The following is an 18883-nucleotide window of genomic DNA, read 5'->3' as shown; positions in this document are numbered from 1 at the left end:
TCCTACCCATGAGCAATCAATGGCTTTCCAATTGTTTAGATCCAGTTTTATTTGTTTGGAAAGTGTTTTGTAGTTGTTTTCATATAATTGCTGTGTTTGTTTTGGTAGGTATATTCCTAGGTATTTTATATTGTCTAGGGTGATTTTGAATGGTGTTTCTCTTTCTACTTCTTGCTGCTCTAGTGTGTTGGAAATGTATAGAAATGCTGATGATTTATGTGCATTTATTTTGTATCCTGCAACTTTGCTAAAGTTGTTGATTATTTCTACAAGCTTCTTAGTTGATTCTCTAGGATTTTTTAAGTAGACCATCATATCATCTGCAAAGAGTGATAGCTTAGTCTCCTCCTTGCCTATTTTGATACCTTCAATTTCTTTTTCTTCTCTAATTGCATCTGCTAGTGTTTCTAGTACTATGTTGAATAATAGAGGTGATAATGGGCATCCTTGTTTCACTCATGATCTTATTGGGAAGGCTTCTAATTTATCCCTATTGCATATGATGTTTGTTGATGGTTTTAGGTATATACTGTTTATTATTTTTGGGAAAAGTCCTTCTATTCCTATACTTTTCAGTGATTTCAATAGGAATTGGATGCTGTATTTTGTCAAAGGCTTTTTCAGCATCTATTGAGATAATCATGTGATTTTTGTTCATTAGATTGTTGATATGGTCAATAAAGTGGATGGGTTTCCTAATGTTGAACCATCCTTGCATTCCTGGTTTGAATCCCACCTGATTATGGTGGATGATATTCTTAATTAATTGCTGGAGTCTCTTTGCTAATATTCTATTTAAGATTTTTGTATCTATGTTCATTAGGGAGATTGGTCTGTAATTTTCTTTCTCTGTTTTTTATCTCCCTAGCTTCGGAATCAGTACCATATTTGTGTCATAAAAAGAATTTCGTAGGACTCCTTCTTTGCTTATCATATCAAATAATTTTTGTAGTATTAGGATTAGTTGCTCTTTGAATGTCTGATGGAATTCACTTGTGAATCGATGAGGCCCTGTCTTTTTTTTCTTAGGGAGTTCTTTGATGGCTTGTTCAAATTCTTCTTCTGATATGGGATTATTTAGGTATTCTATTGTTTCTGCTGTTAATTTAGGCAATTTTTATTTTTGTAAATATCCATCCATATCTCTTAGATTGATATATTTATTGCCATATAATTGAGTGAAATAGTTTTTAATAATTGCCTTAATTTCCCCTTCATTAGAGGTGAGGTCTCCCTTTTCTTCTTTGATACTGTCAATTTGGTTTTCTTCTTTCCTTTTTTTATTAGATTGACCAGCACTTTGTCTATTTTATGTGTTTTTTCAAAATACCAGCTTCTAGTCTTATTTATTAATTCAATAGTACTTTTACTTTTGATTTTATTAATTTCTCCTTTGAATTTTAGTATTTCTAATTTAGTTTTCATTTGGGGATATTTCATTTGCTTGCTTTCTAATTTTTTAAATTGCATGTCCTATTCATTAATCTCTGCCCTCCTTAATTTCTTAATATATGCACTCAAGGATATAAAATTTCCCCCTGAGTTCTGCCTTGGCTGCATCACACAGAGGTTGGTAGGATGTCTCATCATTATCATTCTCTTCAATGAAATTGTTAATTGTTTCTATGATTTCTTCTTTGACTAGCTGGTTTTGGAAAATCATATTATTTAATTTCCAATTAGTTTTTGATTTGCCTGTCCAGGTGCCTGTACTAATTATTATTTTCATTGCATTATTTTCTGAGAAATTTACATCATTATTTCTGCTCTTTTGCATTTGTTTGCAATATTTCTATGCCCTATTATATGGTCAATCTTTGTGAATGTACCATGTGTAGCTGAAAAGACTATGTATTCCATTTTGTCCCTATTTATTTTTCTCCACATATCTATTAAATCTAATTTTTGTATGGCTTCATTCACCTCTCTTATTTCTTTCTTATTTCTTTTTTTGGTTTGATTTATCTAGATGTGAAAGAGGAATATTTAGATCTTCCACTAGTATGGTTTTACTATCTATTTCCTTCTTGAGCTCTACCAGTTCCTCGTTTACAAATTTGGATGCCATACCATTTTGGTGCATACAATTTGAGTAATGTTATTGTCTATACTGCCTTTTATCAGGATGTATTTATCATCCCTGTCTTTTTTAATCATATCTATTTTTACTTTGGCTTTATTAGAAATCATGATCACCACTCCTGCCTTTTTTTTCCTCATTTGAAGCACAAAAGATTTTGCTGAAGTCCTTTATTTTAAACTTGTGTATATCCACCTGCCTCATATGTGTTTCTTGTAGACAACATATGGTAGGATTTTGGTTTCTAATCCACTCTGCTAGTTGCTTCTGTTTAATGGGCGAGTTCAACCCATTCACATTTAGAGTTATAATTATCAGTTGTGTATTGGCCAACATTTTCATGTCCTCTCTTAATTCTATCCCTTCTTCTTACACTATTTCCTTTTAAACCAGTGGTTTGCTTTAAGCCAGTAACCCTTGTCCCCTCCCTTGATTTACTTCCCTTTTTACCCCCTCCCTTATTATTCCTTTCTTTTTTTATTTTTAAGGCCTAAAGGATTCCCTGCCCCCTTCTTCTCCTCTCCCTTTTTTGACCTCCCCACTCCCCTGCTCCCCTTGGTTTATCCCTTCTGACTTTCTCAGTAGGGTTAGATCGAGTTTTATATCCCAATGTATATAGCTATTCTTCCCTCTCAGGATTGATTACACTGAGAATAAGGTTTAACTGTTACCTCTTAATGCTATCTTCCTCTCCTTCTTATAATAGTATTTATCCCTTCCCCTTCCCATACCCTCTTTGTGTGTAATAGAATATCCTATTTTTCTTATTCCTTCAAGATTCTCCCACCCATATCATCTTAGACCATTTAGTATTCCAAACTCTCCCTATGAATAATTCTTCTAATTATTATAACAGTGAATGCAATAATGGTGAACAGAGTTCACTTCAGAGAATTATACATAACATTTCTCCACATAGGGGTACCAATAATTAGATCTTAATGAAGCCCTTAAAGAGGCAAATTTAAAAAATATGATTTTCTTACTTTCCCTTCTGTTTATTTACCTTTTCATGTTTCTCTTGATTTTTGTGGTTGGATATCAAACTTTCCATTTAGTCCTAGTCTTTTCTGTGCAAATGCTTGGAAATTTTCTATCTTGTTGAATGCCCAAAATTTCTCCTTGAAGAATATTGTCAGTTTTGATGGGTATGTAATCTTTGGTTGTAAACCCAGTTCTCTTGCCTTTCTGAATGTAATATTCCAAGCCTTGCAGCCTTTAGTGTAGAGGCTGCCAGATCCTGTGTAACCCTGATTGGTGCTCCTTCACATCTGAATTGTCTCTTTCTGGCTTCTTGTAAAATTATTTTTTTTTACTTGGAAGCTCTTGAGTTTGGCTATTATATTCCTGGGCATTGTCTTTTCAGGGTCTAATGTAGAGGGTGATCTATGGATCTTTTCAATGTCTATATTGCCCTCTTGTTATAGAACTTCAGGGCAATTTTGCAGAATAATTTCTTTTAATATGGAGTCCAAATTTCTATTAATTTCTGCTTTTCCAGGTAGACCAATGATTCTCAGATTTTCCCTTCTAGACCTGTCTTCTTGGTCTGTCACTTTTTCATTGAGATATTTCATGTTTCCTTCATTTTATCAGTCTTTTGACTTTTTTTATTTGTTCTTGCTGTCTTGATCCATCACTTCTACTTTCCCAATTCTTGTCTTTAGAGACTGGTTTTCTGCTATAAGCTTTTGATTTTCCTTTTCAGTTTGGTCTGAACTGTTTTCTAGCTGTTTGATTTTGGTCTCCAATTTGCTCATTAGTTCTTTTAATTTGGGGGCATTTTTTCTAATTGCCCAATTTTAGCCTTTAGAGACTGGTTTTTGGCTACAATATTTTGGTTTTCCTTTTCAATCTGGTCATTTCTGGTCTTTGATTTACATGCCTCACTTTCCAATTGTGAAATTCTTCCTTTTAAACTGTTATTTTCTTGCCAAATCTCTTCCATCTTTCTCATGATCTCAGATTTGACCTCTTCAAGACTTTATGACCTGTTTTTATTGTTTTGGGAAGGTTTGGATATGGTTAATTGTTTGTTCTCCTCTGCTGTTTCCTCTGTTGTCTTGATTTTTTCTGTGTAAAAGTTGTGAAGGGGTTAAGGTTTTTTCTTCTTCATCTTTCTCTTCTGGTTTTCTTGATGATTCTAGATTGCCATTGTAAACTTAGTGCCCTCTCAGCTAAGCTCACGCCCAGGATCTGTCTGCTTTCTTTAGACTCCTGAAATCTCAAGTCTAGTTGTTCTGGGACAAGCCTCCTGGTGGTCTCCATGCGAGTTCTTCTGCGTTAAGGTCCTTTAAAAGTTTCAGGGAGCTGCTTCCGCAGTCAAGCACCTCTCTGCACTGGGTTCCCACTCAAGGTCTGCTCCTTCATTCAGAATCAGCCCCTTTGTCCTCCCCTTAGTCCGCCCCTTAGCCCTCGCCTTTGCATGCACCTTAGCCCGCGCCTGTGTCAGCCCCTTCACCTGTGCCTGGGCTCAGGATCTGTGTTCAGAGTCCGTGAGTTCTTTACCTCTTGGGGGGGTCTTAAGACTTGCTGCTCTCAGGAACTAGCCCTGGTGAGCTGCCAATGACTTAATGGGTACCCCAAACTTGCTCTGACTCGTGCACTGGCTTTGAAGTTGTAGGGTGTGTGGTGGGAGAGGAGGTTGCTCAGCTTGTGTTTTTGAAAGAGCTGTTTCAACCCTTTATAGCATGGAATTGCCCCGATTCCATGTACGTTCAATTCTGCACCCTGTTGTGGGATCCCTTCTTTCCTCTGGATTTGTTTTTATGTCTTCTTGAGGAGTCCTATATGCGTGGGTTAGGAGAGGTCAAGCAGTTGCTTTTTACTCTGCCTCCATGTTAACCCCACCTCAGTTTCCAATTTTTTGCCACCACGAAGAGTTTGGCTCTAAATATTTTTGTGCAAGACTTTTTCCTTATTATTTCTTTGGAGTATAATCTGAGCAGTACTGTGGCTGGATCAAAAGGCAGATAGTCTTTTAGAGGACTTTGAGCATAGTTCCAAATTGCCATCCAGAATTGTTGTATCAGTTCACAACTCCAAAAGCAATGCATTAATGTTTCCATTTTGCCACATCCCCTCCAACATCCATTACTCTCTTTGCTATCATTTAAGCCAATCATCTAGGTATGAGGTGATACCTCAGAGTTGTTTTGATTTGCATTTTTCTAATTATTAGAGATTTAGAAAACTTTCTCATGTGCTTATTGAAAGTTTTGATTTCTTAATATGGGAATTTCCTATTTATGTGTTTTGCCCATTTATCGATTGGGAGATGGCTTGATTTTTTTGTACAGTTGATTTATCTCCTTGTATATTTCAGTGATTAAACCTTTATCTGAGATTTTTGTTATAAAGATTTTTTCCCAATTTGTTGTTTCCCTTCTAATTTTGGTAGCATTGGTTTTTTCTGTACAAAAACTTTTCAGCTTAATGTAGTCAAAATTATTTTTTTTACATTTTGAATTTCTTTCTAACTCTTGCTTAGTTATAAAATCTTTCTCTTCCCATAGATCTGACAAGTATACTATTCTGTGCTCACCAAATTTACCTATAGTTTCTTTCTTTATATATAAGCCTTTCATCCATTCTGAGTTTATTTTTGTATAGGTGTGAGATATTGATCTAGGCCCAATCTCTCCCATATTGTTTTAAAATTTTCCCAGCAGTTTTTGTCAAATAGCAAGTTTTTGTATATACAAAAGAGATGAATAGGTAGGACAAATTAGAATAGAATGAAGAGATAGAGTACATTAAAAAGGAAGGATGGATAGAACACAGATCAGATAGAAGAAATAGAACATAGAGAATAGATGGAAAAGATGGAGCTCATATAACATATAGATACTAAAGATAGATGATAAAACACAGATAGAAGAGAGCTCATAGAAAAGATAGAATATATAACACATAATGTAGGAAGAATCCATAAATGAGATAGAATACAGATACCAAAGGTAGATGAACAGTTATAGAGAATAGATGGAAGAAGAAGAGCACATAGAATAGATATATCATGTAGAATGGTAAGAACAGTGAAATCAGATAGAAATATATATTCTAAAGACAGATGGATATACTAGGAAGAACTCATAGAAGAGATAGAACACAGCAATAGAAGAGCATGCGCTCACAGAATAGATAATAGATGGAGTACATGGAATAGATAGAAGAGAAACTGCTGAAAGAATAGATAGAACACAGAAACGAAAGTTAGAACAATTAGAATAGATGGAACAGGTGGAAGAGAGAACCAGTAGAATGAATCAAGCAGGAAAAACTAATAGAACAGATTGAAAAGATAGAGCTCATGGAACTTAGTAAAGACAGATGATAGAACACAGATGGAAGAAAGGTCACATAACAGATGCAATAGATAACACACAGAGTAGAAAGAACCCATAAATCAGACAGAACACAGACACAAATGGTAAATGAACAGTTATAGAAAATAGATGGAAGATGTAGAGCACATGGAACAAAAAGAGCAAATAGAATAGAATAGAACATGTAGTATGGTAAGATACATAAATAGTATAGATAGATGTAAAGAATAGGAAGAACCCATAGAAGAGATAGAACACAGAGATGGAAGAGAGTGGTAGACTAGATGAAATAGACAGAATATAAAGATGCATAGATACTAGCCAAAGAACACATTTAATAGATGGAAGAGAGAGAGCTCACAGAACTGATAGAACACATAGATGTATGGATTTCAATACATAGAGAAGAACACAGATCAGAATACATAGTTCAAAAAAGATGAATAGAAGTTAGAATAAATAGAAGAGATCAGATAAAACATCCAGATAAAAAAGAGATGAATAGCTAGAGCAAGTTAGAATAAATGAAGAGGTAGAACACATTAAAAAGGAAGGATAGATAGAACACAGAACAGATAGAACAAGTACAACAGATAGAATATATGGAAAAGACAGAGCTCATAGAACATATAGATAGTAAAGATATATGAAGAACACAGATGGAAGAAAGGTCACAAAATAGATGGAATAGATAACACATAGAGTAGAAAATGAATAAATGAGATAGAACACAGATACAAAAGGTAGACGAACAGTTATATACAATAGATGGAAGAGGTAGAGCACATGGAACAGAAATAGAACATAGAATAGATAACAACAGATGGAGCACATGAAATAGATGAGATAGAAAAAAAGGACAGATAGGAGACAGACACAAAACTTGGAAAAGTTTGACTAGATGGAAGAGGTAGAAAACAGATCAGGTAGAATAAATGGTACAGGCAAAACACATCGAATTGATAAAAGATGTAGAATAGATAGATAAAACACAGAGAATCAACACATACAAAAATATAACTGAATATATGGAAGAGGAAGGGCACATAGAACAGATAGTATAGATCAAAGAGATAAAGCTCATAGAATTGAAAGATTAGACCCAAAACAGAACATGTAGACTCATTAGGACAGAGCAATTATATAGAATATATAGATACTATAAATAGAAAAATTGAATACAAAGAACACAGAGAAGAGATAGAACACAGAGATGGAAGAGACAGCTCAAGGAGCAGATAGACAAGATGGAAGAGACAGAATATACAGATGGATAGGTAATACACACAGAACATATTAGAATAGATTGAAGAGAGAGCTCAGAAAACAGATAGAACTCATAGATGTATAGATTAGAACACATAGAGTAGAACACAAATCAGAATACCTAGATAAAAAGATGAATAGAAGTTAGAATACATAGAAGACATCAGATAGAACAAATAAATACAAAAGAGGTGAATAGCTAGAACAAGATAGAATAGAATGAAGAGGTAGAGAACATTAAAAGGAAGGATAGATAGAACACAGAACAACTAGAAGAAATAGAAGAGATAGAATAGATTCAAATGATAGACCTCATAGACAATATAGATACTAATGAGAGATGATAGAATACAGATGGAAGAAAGCTCACAGAACAGATGTAATAGATAACACCCAGAGTAGAAAGAACAAAAATCACAAACGAAACAGTTTTAAGGAGTAGATGAACGATGTAGAGCACAGAGAGGGCACAAACAACAGATGGAATGTGTAGAATGGTTAGAATAGAGAGATCAGACAGAAATATAGATACTAAAGATAGATGGATAGAATAGGAAGAACATATAGAAGCGATAGATCAGAGAGATGGAAGGGAGAGATCTCACAGAGAAGGTAGACAGATGGAGGAGAAAGAATATGAAGATGTACAGATAGTACACATAGAACACATAGAATAGATGGAAGAGAGAGCGCTCAGGGATAGACGATAGAACACAGTTGGAAAAGACCTCACAGAACAGATGTAATACAAAACACATAAAGTAGAAAGAAACCATATATCACATAGAACACAGATATAAAAGGTAAATGAACAGTTATAGACAATAGATGGGAGATATAGATCACATGGCATAAAAATAGGACATAGAACATGTAGAATGGTTAGAACAAAGAGATAAGTTAGAAATATAGATACTAAAGACAGAAGTATAGAATAGGAAGAACCTACAGAAGAGATATGACACAGAGATGGAGGAGAGTGAGCTCAAAGAACAGATAACAATATATGGAACACATGGAACAGATAGAATATTTGTCACTGTTCCCTCTAAGTATACTTTTCTTGCTGTCCTGATGATGATAAAAATTCTTAATAGTTACAAATATCATCTTTTCTTATAGGAATTCAAATCCTTTGAACTTATTTTATCCTTTAAAGAAATTTTTGTTTTTTTGGTTTTTGTCCCCCTCTTCTAATTACATTGGAGATTATTCTGATTTCTGTGTTTGGACATCAAATTTTCAATTTAAGTCCCATCTTTTCTTTATGAATGCTTGGAAGTCTTCTCTTCTACAAATTACCATACTTACCTCTGCAAGAATATAGTCCATTTTGCTGAGTAGTTGATTCTTGATTATAAGTCTAGTTCCCTTGCTTTGCAGAGTATCATATTCCATGCCTTCTCGTCCTTCAGTATAGATACAGTCAGATTCTGTGTTATCCTAACTGTGGCTCCATGGTATTTTAATTACTTCTTTTTAGCATATTGTAATATTTTTTCCTTGGTCTGATAATTCTTGAATTTAGCTATAATATTCCTGGGCATTGTTACTTGGGGATTAAATGTAGAATGTGATCTGTGGATTCTTTCAGTCTACACTTACCCCTTTTGCTTAGGAAAGTCAGGGCAGTTTTCTTGGATAATTTCCTGTAGGATGCTGTCCAAGTTTATCCTTTTGTCATGGCTTTCTGGTAATCCAATAATTCTCAGATTGCCTCTCCTGAATCTGTTTTCCAGATGTGAGGTTTTGTCACTGAGATATTTCCTATTCTCCTCAATTTTTTCTTTCTTTTGATTTTGTTTTATAGATTCTTGCTGCCTTGTGAAGTCATTTGCTTCTAGTTGTTAAATTCTAATTTTGAAAAACTGAATTTTATTCCTAACTGGTCATCTTTCTCTTTCTGGTATGATTTTATTTTGTAATTCATCTTTCACTTCTGTCACTTCATTTTCAAGGTGGTCATTTTGACTTTCAAGACACTATTTTGTGAAAGTCCTGCTTTTGCAAGACAGGTTCTTGGGGGCTTGGCAGTGTTGATGTAGTTGAATGAACTCAGCCAGAGATTTAGATAGTTTTCACAGTGGCTGTCCTGCTGCCATCTACTGATTTATTTTCTTTATACCTTTTCTCTCTTAAGATTACATACAAGGTTGGTATGGATATTCCATAATCCACATAACGTCTTTTCTTGGAGATATTGAACAAGTCATACAACAACATTTTTACTAACAATTTTTTTTCATTTCTCAGTAACTTTCAATATTTTAAAGGTGTGTTTACTTGTGTCCTTGTCCATGGGGTAGAAAAAGCAGTCCAGACAGTGGAATGGGACGTACAAGCCTTTGAGGGCAATTTATCATCAATTGCTAACTACTGAATGAGGGATAGGGGGTGTGTGGAGATTGTTCAGGCATGTTTTTGCAGGCACTTGAGTATCTAAGTTAGGGTTTTAAATCTTTAACATGAACTCACTATTTGCTGGTTTGTTAGAGGGAGACTTAAGTGGAATTTGTATATTATTACATATAAAGGCAGGGCTTTTCCTAAGAGTTTGTAAGGGCCTTCTAAGAGTTCTATTAATAGTGTGTAGTGAAAGTGAAGGGAGGACGGTGGAAAGATTGGAGGAATGGGAGGAAGGAGAGATGACTTTTTGGTTACTATGCACTTGACCTAATCAGGCACACAGTTGAATTGTCTTTTCTAGAGCTCTGTCCTGAGCCACTGACAGAAAGATGTGGTCCCCTCTTAGTACTATCAGCCTCCCTAAATTGCGATTCATGTACTCATCATGGTGTCAGACTAGGGATTCCTGGCTTCCTCTGAGCTCTCACAGATTAGCCCACGTCAGCACAGACTGTCCTGGGATAGAATTCTGGACTTCACCATAGGTTAGAAACCTCACAGGCTGTGGGTTGGCTTAGACTTCTATTTTCCCAGGCAAACCTTCTGAGGGTCTGAATATTGGCTTATGCTTAGTTTCTGAATCTGGAACTGCAGATGTGGGGTAGAGGTGTGTGGTTTACTCTTGACTTGCTCTTTACTCCTTGGTATCATATTCCTGACTGTGCACCCTTCTAACCCTAGGGCCCCCAATTGAAGGACAAAAGTTTAAGAATATCAATGGAATCAATGGAAAAATGTAGGAGGTAGGTGGCCTAACAGCTAAAAAATCAATTGGAGGATGAGTGGAATATATTGGATCCATAAAACACAGTAGAAGATGACCATAGTAATCAACTTTTGAACAAACTAAAAAATCCAACTTTTTGAGATAAACCCAAGGTTCAACCAGATTCAACCTCCATTATCAAATATAAAATTCACTCATTCATCATTGAGGATCAAACAAATAAAACTGGATCTAAACAACTGGAAAGCCATTGGTTGCTTATGGGTAGGAAGAGCTAACATAATAAAAATGAACATTCTATCCAAATTAATTTACCTATTTAGCACCATACCTATCAAACTACCAAAAAATTTCTTTACTGAATTAGAAAAAAACTATAACAAATTTCATGTGGAATAACAATATATCAAGAATATCAAGGGAAATAATGAAGAAAAATGTGAAGGAAGGGGACCTAGCAGTACCAGATATTAAACTATACTATAAAGCAGCAATCATCAAAACAATATGGTACTGGCTAAGAGACAGAGAGGAGGATCAGTGGAATAGACTTGGGGTAAATGACATCAGCAAGACAGTGTATGATAAACCCAAAGAGCCCAACTTTTGATACATGATTCCACTATTTGACAAAAACTGCTGGGAAATTTGGAAAACAATATGGGAGAGATTAGGTCTAGATAAACATCTCACACCCTACACCAAGATAAATTCAGAATGGGTGAATGACTTGAATATAAAGAGGGAAACTATAAACAAGTTAAGTGAACACAGAAGAGTATACTTGTCAGATCTGTGGGAAAGGAAAGAATTTAAAACCAAGCAAGAGTTGGAGAAAATTACAAAATATAAATTAAATGGTTTTGATTATATTAAGCTAAAAAGCTTTTGTACAAACAAAAACAATGTAGTCAAAATCAGAAGGGAAACAACAAATTGGGAAAAAAACCTTATAACGAAAAACTCTGACAGGGGTCTAATCACTCAAATATACAAGGAGTTAAATCAATTGTATAAAAAATCAATGCATTCCCCAATTGATAAATGGGCAAGAGACATGAATAGGCAATTTTCAGGTAAAGAAATCAAAAGTATCAATAAGCACATGAGAAAGTGCTCTAAATCTCTAATAATTAGAGAAATGCAAATCAAAACAACTCTGAGGTATCACCTCACACCTAGCAGATTGGATAAAATGAAAGAAGGGGGGAGAGGAATGAATGTTAGAGGGGATGTGTCAAAATTGGGACATTAATGCATTGCTGCTGGAGTTGTGATCAGTATCCAACCATTCTGGCTCTCAATTTGGAACTATGCTCAAAGGGCTATAAAAGACAGCCTGCCATTTCATCCAGCTCTACCATTTTTGGGTTTGTACCCCAAAGAGATCATAGATAAACAGACTTGTATGAAAATATTTATAGCTGCACTTTTTGTGGTGGCAAAGAAATGGAAAAGGAGGATATGACCTTCAATTGGGGAATGGCTGAACAAATTGTGGCATAGGATGGTGATGGAATTCTATTGCAATCAACGGAGTAATAAACTGGAGGAATTCCGTGTGAACGGGAAAGACCTCCAGGAACTGATGCAGAGCAATAGGAGCAGAGCGAGAAGAACATTGTACACAGAGACTGATATACTATGGTAAAATTCAAATACAATTGACTTCTGTACCAGCAGAAAGCAATGACAAAGGGCAGGTCTGAGGGATTTATGGTAAAGAATGCTAAACACATTCAAAGGAAGAACTACAGGAGTAGAAACATATAAGAAAAACAATTGCTTCAATGCATGGGCTGAGGAGAACATGATTGGGGATGTGGACTCGAAACTACCACACCAATGCAAATATCATCAATTTGGAAATAGATCTTGAACAGGGACACATGTTAAAACAAGTGGAAATGCACGTTGGCTATGGGTTGGGGGACAGCAGGGAACAAAGGGGAAAGATGGAGCTTGAATCATGTAACCATGTTAAAAATGAATATTAGTAAATGATTTTAAAAAGAGACTGAGAGAGATAAGGAGACAGATGTGTTTAATGGGAGATATTAGAGTCATGGAAATACATAAAAAGAGAAAGGTTAAGAAACAGATAGACAAGGAGAGAGAGAGAAATATAAAAACTGAAAAAGGTAGTAAGTGACAGGGACAGAGCCAGAGAGATTAAGGCAGAGGGAGACAGAAGGACAGATACTAAGAAATGGAGAGATAATAACAGAGAAAGGAGGAGAAAGCAAGGGAGAAAGATGCAGAGGGGTTATGAGAGAAACCAACAGGCAAAGTGGTGGAGACAGAGGGAGAGCAAGAAAGGAATGATGAGGAAAAGAAAGATAAAATGAGAAACAGAGGACCAGGGGAGGATATTGGGAATACATGCACACCAGGTGAAGGTCATTTCTGAATGTTGTTGGGCCCTGCTACCTGTAGTCACTCACAAGAGACTGGAGACCCTGACTGCCCTTCCAAGGCAGGGTAGACAAAGGAAGTTAGCTGGTGGCTGCAGAAAGCTGGGGACTGTAGGAACTAAAAATGGCTACACCTAGTGGCAGAATTCCCAAGGGCCCTGTCAGATCACCTGAGGTTAATCACAGACTGTCAAAGGAATAGGGACAACACTTGGCTGTGTATTATAGAAACTTGAAAAAATAAGGCCTCAGGAAATAACAAAATAAGAATCATGAACTGAAGACATCATCCCCCAAGCACACTTTTTCTCCTGAGGCCACCCCAGGTAGAGCAGGAGATTCTAAATGATTAGTACTTGCCACAATTCCAAGTCCCCAGCCCCCAATACCTTGATGTCTGAGTGAAAATTCCTCTACATCACAGTCCTTGGAAGGTAACTGGTGAAAGAGATGTTGGCATAATTTAATACTCTTTATGTGTGGACACTGGATGGAGGCATTTCCATTCTCCCATCACCATGAAAGGGACCAATCTACCTTTCCCTCCCTTGTGCCCAATTATTCTCAGAGTCAGTCATTTCCTGACAAAACATTGGGAGAGGGAGGCTCCCCAAAAACCTTTGACAAATGGGGTGAGGAAGTAGGGTGGGTCACGAAGCACCTTCTTTATGTGTATGAATTCCAGGAGCTGCTGAAGGGTTCTTTGCCAAGGCCACCTCAAAGCCTTGTATGCAGTGTTCCTTTTTGGAAGAGGTCCAGGGATGTGTCCCATGCTATCATTTGTCAATGTGGAATTTTGGATGTCTAAGTTTACCCTTACTTTAGAGAAATCCTAGTGTCAAGTGCCCATATTTTGGTTTGAATATTAAGCACCTTTTTGCTTTGAAGGCTTCTCTATTGGATGAAAGTTTTCCTCTCCTGAAGCCCAGTTTCTTAGTTTGAACTTTGCCTTGGGTTTGTTACAGCTGACACTTGTTTATACCTTTGTTGATGGCTGCAAAAGGGTTTACCAATCTGTTTATGATACCTAATTATCCAGAAGATATAAGGACTTTCCCTTTACTCTTGGGAGAAAGCAGCTAGTGTGTTTTCTCCCTGGGTGGAGCTGACACTGAGATGTGTGTCTTCTCCCAGGGTAGTTGGTACTTAGCACAGTGCTTTCTTTATGGGATATGGTTCCCAGGTTCCTAGAGCCCTTGGTTTCGAATGGGGTTGAACATTTGGCTCTATGTAATGATTAAATATTTGAAGTATGTCCCTATTCCTGTTTTAAGAGGGTTTTTTTCTTGATTACTTGGTAATTCTGTGACATTTCCAAGTGAACACATCCTAATCTAGGTTTTCATATTTATTTCAAAACCTGCCATCAAAGCAAAAATCCACCATTTTCACTTGTTTCTTTCCCCAAGGTTTTGCTCTTGTGAATGTACAATATTAATACTTTACCCCTTTAAAAGAGGTCGGTCCATTTTAGGCTAAAATCTATACAATGTTGTCTCAACTTCTGTTTCATGATTTTGTTTTTTTGATTTTGTTTTCATGATTTTATCAATCTTTTGACTTTGTTTTATTTGTTCTTGTTGTCTTGAGAGATAATTGGCTTCTAATTGTTCAATTCTATCCTTTAGGGACTGGTTTTCCTTTTCAATCTGGTCATTTCTGGTGTTCAATTTGCTTATTAGTTCATTTGATTTCTGAGCCTCACTTTCCAATTGCAAAATTCTACTTTTTAAAATGTTATTTTCTTGCCAGATCTCTTCCATCTTCTTCAAAATCTCAGTTTTGAACTCTTCCATAGATTGTGACCAGTTTTCATTATTTTGGGAAGGTTGGGATACTTGTTTTTCCTCTTCTGTTGTCTGGATTATTTTGTGTAAAAGTTGTGGAGTGTTCCAGAGTTTTTCTTGATAATCTTTTTCTTCTGGGGTTCTCAGCTTGCCATTGTTAGCCCCGCCCCTTTTCAGCTTTGTCTTCCCACTCAGGGTCTGCCTGTGCTTTCTAAGCCTCTGGTCTCCTTGTCTTCAGGGTCAAGCCTCCTGGTAGTCCCCAGTCTGCCCCTCTGCCCGAGGCCCCTTCAGTAGTCTCAGGGGCTGCTTCCTCAGCTGAGCTCCCATCTGTACCGCGTCCCCACTCGAGGTCCAGGCCTGATCTGGAAATCTTTGTCCACTCCTAGAGCACTGCCTTCACCCACTCAGATGCTCGGTAAAGTCTGTGCGCTGGCAATCTTTGTCCACACCTAGGGCAATGTCTTCACCCAGCAGACACTCAGGAAAGTTCCTGCATTTGAGATTTTTGTCCTTGCCCAGGGCAATGCCTTCACTCGCACAGATGCTTGGGAAAGTTCGTGCACGCCCCCCAGCTACTTGGGGTCCCACTTCTTGCAGCTCTCAGGTATAAGCCCTGGGGCTGCTAGTGATTTACTGGTTGCCCCAATCCTGCTTCCACTCTTGTGCATTGGCCTTGGCACTGTGTGTGGTGTGTGTGTGGGGTGGAGGAACTTCTTCCTCTAGAGTTTTAATGAAAGCTGTTTCACCCCTTTATAGCTTGGAAATGCCCCCATTCTGCATACCTTCAATGCTGCGCCCTGTTGTGGGGTTCCTTTGTTCGTCTGAATTCGTTTTTGTGTCCCCTTGAGGAGTCTTGTATGCTTCGGTTAGGAGAGATAGAGCAGCTCCTCCTTACTCTGCCTCCATTTTAACCGGAAGTCCCCGAGAGCAATATCTGGTATTTTTAAGCCACCTTCCTTCATGTTTTTTTTTCATTATTTCCCTTGATATTCTTGATCTTTTGTTCTTCCAAATGAACTTTGTTATAGTTTTTTTTTCTAATTAACTAAAAATTATTTTGGTAGTTTGATAGGTATGGTACTAAATAGGTAAAAAAATTTCGGTAGAATGGTCATTTTTATTATGTTAGCTCATGCTACCCATGAACAATCAATGTTTTTACAATTGTTTAGATCTTGTTTTAATTTTTTGGAAAGTGTTTTGTAGTTGTTTTCGTGTAATTGCTGTGATTGTTTTGGTAGATAGATTCCCAAATATTTTATATTGCCTAGGGTGATTTTAAATGGCATTTCTCTTTCTACCTCTTGCTGCTCTGATGTGTGTTATAATTATGGGAGATCTCTTGATCTATTTGAAATGGTAAATTGATGTACAGAGAGAAATAAGATGACCCTTCTCCCTTATACCTGTTGCCCAGGCAGGATCCTTCAGGTCTAAGAGGTATATCCCTTCAGGACCCACCTCGGGTTAATTGATATGTTGATTTGGGCTCTTTAGCTAGGATAACACCTTGTATTCTGACTGTGATTTCTCCCTTCCCAAAACAAGCTTGGAAACTGCTTTAGGAAGGTACTTTAAACTTTATATTAAACAAGAAGGTTAAGGGTAAAGGACTGTGGTATAGGAGACCCTATTCTAATGATTACTAATGAAATATAAACTGCTAGCAAATGAAGAATTAATGTAACTTCCCTCTGGTTCAATCTGGCCAGGACTAAACCAGAGTAGGTAAACTGCTGGGATATCTTGACTTCTTCTTCAATAGATCTTCAGCCTTACAGTTGAGTTATTTCCACCCTTTTCCACCCTCTTCTTCATCTCCTGCCCACTTACCGGACCCCTCCCGGGCCCTGGGAAACCTAGATATCTAGATGATGAAACTCCTAATATCTAGGGGCAGTAAACACCAAGGTGGTGGTCAGGTATAGGTGGAACAGTATCTCAAGTACAGGAAGAGTTTGCAGAGAAATATTTGCACCCTCTCATTCCAAGACCAGGATCCACAGATCTCCAGTCTCAGCACAGGTCAAAGACCCAGAACCCCTTCTCAGGATTCTCAACTGCCCTCCACCTGCCTTACGCATGACTTCCCTGGGAACATTCCATCCAACTAATTTATTTGTCAATCAAAGGTGATCTTCAACCTCCCAGAGATTCAATATAACATGTGTTGGAAATCTATAGAAATGCTGATGATTTATGTGCATTTATTTTGGATCCTGCAACATTGCTAAAGTTGTTGATTACTTCTACTTGCTTTTTAGTTGATTCTCTAGGATATTTTCAATAGACCATCATATCATCTGCAGAGTGATAGCTTAGTCTCCTCATTGCCTATTTTAATATTTTCAATTTCTTTTACTTCTCTTATTGCTACTGCTAGTGTTTCTAGTACAATGTTAAATAATAGAAATGATAATGGGCATCCTCATTTCACACCTGATCTTATTGGAAAGGCTTCTAATGTATCCCCATTGCATATAATCATTGCTGATGTTTTAAGATATATATATATATATATATATATATATATATACTGTTTATTAGTTTTAGGAAAGGACCTTCTATTCCTGTACTTTCTAGTGTTTTCAGTAGGAATGTGTGATGTATTTTGTCAAAGGCTTTTTCAGCATCTATTGAGATATTGATGTGGTTTTTGTTGGTTTGCTTTTTGATATGGTCAATTACGTGGATGGTTTTCCTAATGTTGAACCAACCTTGCATTCCTGGTATAAATCCCACCTGATCATGATGAATAACCCTCTTGATCACTTGCTGGAGTCTTTGTGCTAGTATTCTATTTAACATTTTTGCATCTATGTTCATTAAGGAGATTGGTTTGTAATTTTCTTTCTCTGTTTTTGATCTACCTGGCTTTGCAATAAGTACCTTATTTGTATCATAAAAGGAATGTGGTTAGACTCCTTCTTTGCTTATTACATCAAATAATTCATATAGTATTGGGATTAATTGTTCTTTGAATGTTTGATAGAATTCACTTTTGAATCCATCAGGCCCTGGCGATTTTTTTCTTAGGAAGTTCTCTAATGGCCTGTTCAACTTGGATTTCTGTTTTCATCTGATGATTTTTAATTTGTTCATTTTCTAGTTTTTTAAGTTGCATGCCCAATTCATTAAACTCTGCCCTCCCTAATTTATTAATATATGCACTTAGTGATATAAATTTTCCCCTTAGAACTGCTTTGGCTGCATCCCATAGCTTTGGATAAAATATCTCATCATTGTCATTGTCTTCAATGAAATTATTAATTGTTGCTGCGATTTGTTCTTTCACTAAATTATTTTGGAGAATCGTATTATTTAATTTACAATTAGTTTTTGGTTTACCTCTCCACGTACTCTTACTAATAACTATTTTTATTGCATTATGATCTGAGAATGTGACATTTATTATTTCTGCTTCTTTGCATTTGTTTGACATGTTTCTGAGCCCTGTTACATGATCTATCTTTGTGAATGTTCTATGTGCTGCTGAAAAGAAGGTGTATTCCTTTTAGACTCTATTTTTTCCATATATCTGTCAATTCTAATTGTTCTAGGGTTTCATTCACCTCTCTTATCTTTTCCTATTTATTTTTTGGTTTGATTTATCTAGATGTGATAGGGGAAGTTTGAGTTCGCTCACTAGTATGGTTTTGCTATCTATTTCCTACTTGAGCTCCACTAGCTTCTCTTTTAGTATTTTGGAAGTTATACCATTTGGTGCAGACTTATTGAGTAATGATATTTCTTCATTGTTTATACTGCCTTTTAATAGGGTGTACTTACCTTCCTTATCTCTTTTTTTTTTAAACATTTATTAATATTCATTTTTAACATGGTTACATGATTCATGCTCCCCTTTCCCCTTCAAC

At 36.4% G+C, this 18883-nt stretch overlaps 1 pseudogene; it reads left to right on the top strand.

Moving 5' to 3' along the window:
* Positions 1 to 15531: 15531 nt before the first annotated feature.
* LOC123253822 overlaps positions 15532 to 18883 on the top strand; it is a 28207-nt pseudogene continuing 24855 nt past the window's right edge.

This window comes from Gracilinanus agilis, chromosome X, assembly GCF_016433145.1.
Source record: "Gracilinanus agilis isolate LMUSP501 chromosome X, AgileGrace, whole genome shotgun sequence".
Taxonomy (NCBI): Eukaryota; Metazoa; Chordata; class Mammalia; order Didelphimorphia; family Didelphidae; genus Gracilinanus; species Gracilinanus agilis.
This window is presented reverse-complemented; position numbering and strand designations above follow the sequence as displayed.